Source organism: Apium graveolens, chromosome 3 (assembly GCF_009905375.1).
Source record: "Apium graveolens cultivar Ventura chromosome 3, ASM990537v1, whole genome shotgun sequence".
In the NCBI taxonomy this organism is placed as follows: domain Eukaryota; kingdom Viridiplantae; phylum Streptophyta; class Magnoliopsida; order Apiales; family Apiaceae; genus Apium; species Apium graveolens.
The window spans coordinates 105,165,424-105,175,845 of NC_133649.1; the positions used below are offsets into that span (position 1 = coordinate 105,165,424).

General features: G+C 33.4%; 1 pseudogene; it reads right to left on the minus strand.

Annotated features, from left to right (window-relative positions):
• Positions 1-52: 52 nt before the first annotated feature.
• On the minus strand, positions 53-6,585 carry LOC141712671 (diacylglycerol O-acyltransferase 2-like; annotated as a pseudogene).
• Positions 6,586-10,422: the final 3,837 nt, after the last annotated feature.

The following is a 10,422-nucleotide window of genomic DNA, read 5'->3' on the forward strand; positions in this document are numbered from 1 at the left end:
AAGTTGTTTGTAACTAAATTTGTCTCTTACCTCGTTTGTGCTCGTTGGGAAAGAGTGCTGGCATTAAAGGCAGAGTGTTATAAGTAACTTCTGAACTTTTTCAATATAAGATCTTATGTTTACAATTGTTTTCATGGGTGAATTGGTCATAAGCGACCGTTCTTAAGCAAATTTTGTCGACAGCTAGAAGTAATGTTATGCATAATATCATTGCTGGATCATCCATGATATTCATGAAGATATAAAATTAGCCATCTAAAATTAGCGAGATTCATAGTCTGGGCCGGATATGCATCCAGTTTCAAAGAATCCGCAGTTGAAGATCACCATGACCAACACTAGCTTTGTGGCGTTCAAACAGATCTCGAATTGCTTCAATATATTGTTTTTGTACATCAGCAACCTTTGTGGAGTTCAAGCAACATACACATGTGAGGAAACATATGAAAAATGTTAGAGTATGTTATAAGTTTCAATAATTTTACTAACCATCTAGGGGAAGAAAAACTACTTTACTGCTTATTAATCCTAAAAAGACATACATCTCCATATCTTAGTGATTATTTGTATCATGCAAGACCAGTCATTTAATATATGGACAGCCGTGATTACGGAAATGTTAAGTCATCAGCTACAGCTTGAAGCCTACAGCTGCAAAGTGTCTTATGAGTTACTATAACGCAGAATCGTCTTATATAAGTTTTGTGCACATATCATTCTCCCCGTATCTAACTTCTGACTAACATATTGTTATTCAGATAATTATTTTACGAAGTCTTGGCACTTACACGACAATTGTATCAGATTCCTAATATCAATTCACATTTTTACATGGCGAAAAAAATCTAAAAACATTAAAATTTACATTAAGAAAGATTAGCACTCTATTCTTTTCTAATAAAATTGCATAAATTACTTTAACTTGTGCACACCAAACTGAGAGTCCGAGTATGATGAACGCCTGTTCTTTAAGCAAAGGATAATATTACAAACGTACATATACTACCTCTATTCTTCAGAATTTTCACAAACAATTCTAAATGAGTTTTTTTCTTTAAAGCGATAAAAGTCCTATACTAGAGCACCTAAATTATGTAATTTATTAGCTTTTTGCACTTCTTGCCGAAATAGCATGTTTTCAGTTTATTCAAAATAATAGAATAGCACTTCTGTGTTACATTTGATTAATCATATTTTCATGTATTACAAAGACTAATCACTTCACAACTTCTTACTATCATTTTTTCTTTAAATTTGTATCTCGAGCTCAGAGTGTCATGTAGTTAGTCCTAAGACAAAGTACATTGAAGAGTTGGAGTATCATATATCACAAACACTGGGCATTTCACAACTGCACGGCATCACATATGGTGCCTTCAGGAGTCAGAGTTGGTTTACCCTGGAAGGACTAGCAAAAAAGGCTGAGAAAGTATAAGCTCACTTGTTCGGTTGGGACTTTGGCTACTTTCGTTTCTTCTTTATGATGTGTAGTCGACAAATGTGTTTCTAGTGCAGGTTTTAAGTTAGTTTGATTTCTTTTTTCTCGAGTCTATTACTCTTGTCAAGAACGCAGACATTCCACTTAATAGTTAATCATATGTACCCTGCATACTTAATTATAAATCTTTTTGACATAGATATTATGGTTATTCAAGCACAGATGATAATGAATCAAAGAGATAGATGACAACAAACATACCTCTTCATTAGTGGGTTGCGAATTTCTCTTCATCTGAATTGGTTTACCAACCACCACATGTATTGGATTCCGAAAAGGTAGATGAGATCTGCAAGAATGAAATGACAATGTTGGCAACAGCTAAAAAAAGAATTTCATATAATGAACTCATTCCTAGTTTAGGATAGGCGATCTAATACCCAGTGAACTCATTTTTTCACCAATTCTCTACATTAAATATATATGACATATCCTAATGTAACTAATATTTTTTGGGGTTGTGCACAAAAGAATCACTAGATAGAATGTAAATATAACATAAAAGAAAGGCTTAATGACCTTTTCAGCCTCAATATTTGCGCCAGTGTACCCATAAACCCTCGAAGTTTAAAATTGTACCTTTTCGCCCTTCGGGTATCAAAAATGTGCCTTTTTACCCTGAACCGAGACAGATGATAAAACGGTACGTAATGACGGGGGTATTTTAGTAATTGATCAACCGATATTCAGACATGTTTAAATATATCTTTTAAACCTTAAAATTTGGAATTGCACTCATAAACCCTTAGGATTTACATGGATATGAAATAAACTCTTCAGTATGTATGTAAGATTAGTTTGAAACTGCTTCTCTAGTAAATCTAGTCTAATCAAGAGAATAATGGCTAATCAAGCTAGGGTGAGGAAGTTATCAGTTTGTGAGACTATAGGTCCATTACAACTATATATTTGTATGGATAAAATAGCGTTACTATCACGACGAAGAAGATGAAGATGTGAAAAAAATTTCTCTTGGACAAATATTTATAGATGAAAGTCAATACGTTTATATTTATTCTAATAATATTCTTGAATTTTTTCTCCATGGAGCTGGTTTGAACACAATTGGCCCTATTCATAAGCCTAATTCAGGATCTCAGTTAGAGTTCTCAGGTAGTCCTACTGAAAAGGCAATTCTTTCTTGGGCTGCCTTGGAGTTAAAAATGGATTTGGATGAACTGAAAAGGAGTTCTAATCTTCTATCTGTGAAAGTAATTCAACAAATGAAAAAGAGAATTGGGATTCTAATGAAGAAAAATGCAGACAGCACTATGTAATGTGTTCTCACTATTATGACACACTTGGAGTTTTGTTAGCTACGAATTTTTTCCCGTTGCATTGAGTTCCAATGATTTGAGAACTTGGTTAGCAGCAGGTTAAATTGTAGCAGTCAGGTTCATACACCACATGATCGAAGTGATTTGAATGTTAAAGATGCTGACGAGGTCTCGAGGGAGCCTTCACCTGAATTTGATGTTCTTGTGAATGATGAAATTAGAGATTCTGAATATTATCCCGATGAAGATCAATTTGGTAGCACAGGTCATGATGGAATGAATTTTACCGCAGCTAATGAGTATGATATTGGACGTTCTGTGGATGGTGTTGACCGAGATAGGTATCGTGATATAAGTAGTTATGACTCTCTTGAGTGCCTGCAAGGGCAGTATGACCCATCTGAGAGGAACGTAAGAAGATCTGCTAATTTAGAAAGGAGGAGGTACCCTAGAGCTGATAGCCCAGGCCGAATTGATGGGTCAGACTTGCGGTATCATTTATCAAAGCAGAAGAGGAATAATGGTTTAAGATCAGTTATTAGCCGAGATCCTTTGCCGTGACAATTATGATGGAGACCCCGAGCTTCTAGGAGGGACAAATTAACTGTGTATGATGCCAGCAGTCGTCTTCGAGGAAGAATAAAAATTCCAGGTAGATCAATGTCTCCTATTAATAGAATTAATCCTGGTTCCGAGAGAGATTCCTGACAGGTCTAGGCATCTGAGGAGATTATCCCCAGAAAGGCCTCTGGGAAGGCTTAGGGACAGAATAAAGGGAAGCGTTCAAGAGGATTTTGACAACGGGAAAAACTTCAGAGGGTCTAGTACAAGAAGACCATTGGAACTAATTGCTTGCTAGCTTATGCTTATAGTTTATTTCATATCTATGTAAACCCTAGGGGTTTATGAGTGCAATTTCAAACTTTAAGGTTCAAAAGGTACATTTAAACATGTCTGAATATCGGTTGATCAATTACTGAAATACCCCCGTCATTACATAACGTTTTATCATCTGTCTCGGACCAGGGGTAAAAAGACACATTTTTATACTCGAGGGGCGAAAAGGTACGGTTTTAAACTTAGGGGGTTTATGGGTACACTGGTGCAAACATTGAGGCTGAAAAGGTTATTAAGCCTAAAAGAAATCCATATGAACTAGAAGCTTGAACTATAAACTTTAGACACACCCATAGATGCCCCAGAAGATGATTGGCGCGGCTCTAATTGCTCTAACCAATTTGCTGGATAAAATTTGCATTTGGCTTCCACCATTTGTAGACATCGGTCTGAAGCAATTTAATAGACAGAATATCAGCTTCAATATAAATGAAGATGCATTATAAATTTTACACAGACAGGTGTGTATTAGACAATCATAAACAGTTAGAATTTTATAATTTAACAAGGTAATGGACAATTAAAAGGCACCACTTTTGCTGATTATATATTTAAATACTTAAAGAGGACTTGTAAAGAAGCACAACAGATAGATTATCAATACCTGACCAAAACCAAAAACTGGCACTATAGGACATCCCTTCTGCATAGCTATGCGAACAAATCCCTTTCTGGACATGAGGAAAGCTACCTACAATTAATAAAAAGCACGAGTCAAGCAGTGGAAAAATTAAAGAATTGTGTATTCATTCTCTTATTTTCAATTATGTTACTGAAACAACACCCCAACATTATGAACCTGACAAACAAAGACAACAGGATGTAAGAGTAAACATCTAAACAAGTCAAAAAATGTGTAGATAAAGGCACATAAAAGCAAGAAGAAAACTATAAGACTTGTAAAGACTAGTAGTACCACAATTAAAAGTTTCAACTTTTAACTAACTGTTCAGGCGTGATTTGCAGGACAGCAATTTTTTTTATAGAAGTTTCAAGTTTAAGTGTAGTGCGCTATGGCCATTTGCATTATAATATTTCTTGTCCATGGAAGAATCACGGAGATATACGGCTTAGTAGAAGTGTAGAAGCAACAAAAATCAGGGATATGGAATTTCCTGTTGTATCTACATCTAGATATTAAACATAAGAGATACAAGTTTTAACCTCAGAGCCATGCTCCATGTAAAACATCTCTTGCACTCCTCCTGGCACTACAATGCAGCTATAACCAGAAGACAAGTGTGAAATGAAGTTTTTTCTTGATGCTGGTATCATTCCCAACCAAGTCCAGATATGCCTCATAAATGGAGCACAAAACACCTACATGTTCATCTTTCAGAGTCTTGTACTAAATGCAATCCAGTTGATAAGTAAAGCCCTAAATTTTTAAGGGTGGAATTCAAAGAGTAACAAGTCTTACAGCAGTGCTTGCGAGGACCTTCATTTTCTGGATAGGCATAAAACCTGTTACGTCGAAAAGTGCAACAGAGCCAATAGGTAAAACAGAATGTGGCTCATAGCCAAAAACTGCAGAAAACAAGCTCGACATCATTATTTAGCGAAAAAAAGCTTGTCATCATAACTTATAAACAAGGGGATAAAAAGTTAATCACATGTTAAGGGAAACTGCTCATCAGCCAATTAGTTGACTCCAATGTGGAGTAAACAATCACAGAACCCCAATTTCTAAAATATAATGTCCACCAAACATGTTCAATGCCATTGTTCCAATATTCTAATGTGAGCTCCAGACTTCAAATTTCAAAGTACATGCATTTGTTCAAATCTAGGTAATACCTAACTAGTCTGATTAATTTCATTTCATTTAATACTACGAACAAGGTAATACTTTACGAATTACAATGTGCACTAACAGCAGAAAAGGAGTGTGCAAATGTTAAAACGGTGAACACCATTTATTACCGACAAATAGCTCCAATACAGAAGCTAAGTTTGACAAGTGAATTCCCATACTAGAAAATAGAACTGACAGCATATTCGCATAAGAAATACATTCAAGCTATGTTGAACAAAAAAAAAGTTATTTGAATAAAATCATTTTACCATATGCCTGATTGGGATCAAATGCATTCATATCTTCAACATGTAAAGTCACCGGAAAATAACCACAGACATGTTTACACAGATACCTGAAGTAGTCATAATCAAACATTACATCAATAATCAAATTCCAATAAGAAGAAAACACAATTTTTTTTAATTACAGAGGAACAAAAAAAGAAGTTAAATAGACCTGGCCAATCGGCGTCCTAATTTGCTTTCACTATCAATGGGTATTAAAGCAAGTATGAGCAGCAAGCCCAGTACACTGTAGCAAACAATAAATCACATAATACTTAAACAAAAATGAAGCAATATACGTAAATCACATATATAACAAATTAAATATATGTATATAGACTACAGTGGCTGATAAAAAAAGGTTCAGGCGCAGCATCCTGCTAGCTTTTTTTTATTATTTCGTTAGTTAAACACACTCACACATCCATTGATATAATTTATTTTTACCCTCGTTGTATTCAAAAATATATAAAGTGATTCGGAGTCTTTTATAATCCTGGTTTCGCCAGTGTCTATAAATTTATATATAAGAGAAAGGGAATGACAGGAGGAAAGAACAAACATGGAGGCATTGGAAGTAGAGAGAAAGAGGAGAGAAGCCAAAACGGTGAAAACATTGAAGTAAATTGGTCCAAGCCACAACACCATTGTTAGTATTGAGTGAAATCTCGATACTTCTTTTCCGGTGAATATCGCCGGGGTTACATCATTTCCCGGCGAGATTCCGTTGGCCAGCACAGCCTCTTTCACCATTTATTTAGAGAATTGACGAGCAGGCTTATTGTGAGTTGTGTAATAAATATTGCACCGCCAAGAAAGAAAATAAAAGAAAGATGGTGATGAAATATAGAGATAATAATAGACTGTGTACATGTATGTATATGCACGTGGCACCCATCCTGTCTGCATGTAATTCTGACTTGTGCATAAAGTGACAAATTCTGGTTTTAAGTATGCAGACGGTGAGCACGGTTGGATAGCTCAAGTGGTAAAGGGCTTATCCTCTGTCGTCCCAGATCCTGGGTTCGATCCTGGCTCACCCCGAGAATTGTTGAGAACAGATACTCATTTGTAAGGCTATAAGCCAAAATTAGTCAAAAAAAAAAAAAAAGTATGCAGACGGTAGATGGCGCAGCTGTGTAGCACTCATTCATTCTCACATGTAAATATACTAGTATCACGCTCTGTTATAGAAATTGGCAGATTTTTCAAAAATTACCTATAAATTGGTCAAAAATATTTATTTAATTTGATCGATTTTTGATAAATCAACGATAAATCATCCGATTTTTTAAAAGTCATCCGATAAATCGTAAATTGGTACATCAACCGAATAATTCCGATTTCCGAAATCTGTAACACTGGTATCACGTTATAAGAAGTACATAATATTTTAGAAAAATGACAAAATTACCAACTTTTTTAATTATGAGATAAAGAATAGCATTTTTATAATTTTTGATGAAAAATATCATCTTAATACATATTTTTAATATCGGTAACAATAATGCATAATTTACAAATGGGTAATAATAGGCATTTTCATAATACATTTCTTTTGTTATTTTTTTAATTTTTTTATTTATACCCATTTTCCGAATTCGTATTATACTTATTTATTTATCAAATACGTATTAGGTTGGTATTTTTGATTATCACCTAATATTTTATTTACGAGCATAATTAACATTTTTTGGATGTTTTAAAAGCTTTTTTGAAATAATGTAACAAGTAAATGTTTGTTAATTCTTCAATTTGGATAGAACATATAATTTCCGTCATTTGAATTTTATTTTAACACGAATATTAAAATGTTAAAACTCATTAATTTTATTTATCCGCTGTTTCTATTTTTAGAACCTATACTATCCATCTATATTATTCATATAAAAAAATATTGAGAATTTTGGTTTAATGGCATACGATCAATTATTAATAATATTAAAACAATTAGTTTTCTGTCATTTATTAATACAATTACTACTAACAATAAACCAATTACATTTTCAATTAAGCACCTAATAATTTTTTTCAAATAAAACATATTAACTATTTTATTTATCCAACTAAATACACCTCTTTTTTTAAAAATATCGAGGACAAATCTATTTAGTAAAATAAAATAATAATGATAACCACGTGAGATGTTGGTCATATTTATTAAAACTCAAATATTTATTGAAACTCGGAAACTGCAGTCTACCAAATCATTTGTTATCATATAAAAATAAAATATTTTATTTATAATAGACTAAAATAATAATAACAAAGTATTTCTAAAATGTAGCCAACTATTTTAATCAACTTATTAAAGTAAAATTATTATAAATTCAATAAATTTTAGATAATTAATAATTTTATTATTACCCAATTATTTTAGACAAAAAATGTAAATGTTTTTAGAGCATCTCCGATAAATAAAAACCCATAGCTAAAAATGTGTCAAAATACAATAAATATATATTATAGAGATTGTGTAAAAGTCAATCCACCCCAATGGCGCAATGTGTCAAAGATAACATAAATAAATATTATAGAGATTGTGTAAAAATTAATCCACTTCAATGATGCCTTATATATTTGTTATATTTGTCGAATATGTACACACCTGTAGTTAAATTATACATCATGTACTTACCATTAATATCTTGAAATAATAAAAAATATATTATTTTTAAATATAGCCAATTACTATAGCCAACTCCATCGGAGTAAATCAGGTTCAACAAATTTTACCCGATCACTATTTTATGTTATTTTAATCAACCATTTTAGTCAACACCATTGCAGAGGCTCTTAAGTAGTTATTTGTTTGTCAATTTAGTACAATAAACAACCAAATGTTAAACTTTAAAGAAGATGAAGGGAAACAAAAAAATTTTGTTTATATATGTAAACTATTAACTATTGCAGGAAGTGTTGGACCTGTGGGACATGTCACCTGACAACTCATTTACAGCTGGCTCTAGTTAGTTAGATTAGTTAGTCACTGTGTTGGTTTTGTGCCTAATTTACTTGGCTGCTTTGTATTAAAACATGTTCATTCTGTACAGTTTACAATCAATGAATATACAACTTAATTTTGCAATCATTTTCTCTCTTCTTCCTCATTGCATACAATACAAAATTTACAGTTTAACATGGTATCAGAGCATATAAACTGATCAAGTATATGCAGTACATCAATGGTGAATTGATGTTCTTGTTCCGCACATCTCTCCCTCTCGATTCATCTCGATCTTTCTGAATCTGCAATCTGGTTTATTTCTTCGTCTATCTTGATCTCGGTTCTTTATCGTTGTGAATTCATCCGTACATCACGTCTTAATTTAACAGACTATTTCTCAAGTGTTATCTCAATTTCCTTAAAGTTTTCATTATTAATCTGCTCAAACATCACATTTTAGTGTATATCTTGATGATTTTTTTGCGATCATTACAGTTTTAGTTTATTTTATTGATAAACTTTCCGCATAATCACATTTACATCATCGAATTTTCTCTTTCCCGATGTTTGGAACTCTAATAAGGATCATTTCGTTACAAACTGAACATAAACTTCTCTTTCTTTGTGTTGCACACAAAGTGTTTGAGTTTATCCCTCTTCAACATTACATGTGTTTACTTCAATTCTTGTTATGAAATGGCTTCGGCAAGCACTTCTCGACACACTGGAAATGATGATCATACTGATGATCAAAATCGTTATGATCAGTCTCACAATTTCTCATCTTTTGATGTTGACAATCCATTGCATCCGCAATCGTCTGATAGTCCTGATATGAAGTTAGTGAATGATATTTTTGATGGAACTAGTTTCGGAAATTGGAAGAGATCTATGCTTATCGCTCTCTCAGCTCGTAATAAACGCGGTTTTGTAGATGGATCTTTACCAAAACCAGCGATAACATCACATTTATACAAAATTAAAGTTGGTCACATTACAATGACATGGTAATCTCTTGAATTCTTGGAGCTCTTTCAAAGTCCATCGGAAGGAGTGTGATCTATTCAACATTTGCTCACCAGATGTGGCTTGAACTTGAAGAACGTTATGGTGTATCTAATGGTGCTCAACTTTTCGGTTTACACAAAGAATTGACTTGTGTGTCTCAAGGGAATCCGAGTATCTCCATATATTTCACCAAAATAAAGATGTTATGGGATGACATTGACTCTCTTTGCTTAGCACCAGTGTGCACATGTGGCTGTACTTGTGGTGCCAATGTCAAAACTGCTCGCTTCCACCAAGACCAGAAAGTCATTCAGTTTCTCATGGGGTTAAATAACTCCTATAACATAATAAGAGGATCTATTTTGATGAAGTCTTCTCTTCCAACCCTTGACATATTTATAATCTTCTATTGCAGGAGGAAGTTCAAAGGGAAATACACTCCTCTGGACAATTTCTAGCAGACTCTGGATCTCTTAATGTAAACTCATCTTCCAGACCTCAATTTCCCAATCCAAAGTATCCTGACACTAAGAAGAACACTCTTCACTGCAACTATTGTAAGAAGTCTGGACATGTCATTGACAAGTGTTACAAACTTCATGGCTTTCCATCAGACTTCAAGTTTACCTAGAATAAGAGATTTTCAAATTAAGTTGAAGTTTCTAATCCTGATAATCAAGACAACAAGTCTATTTCTACTGCTTCTTCAAACG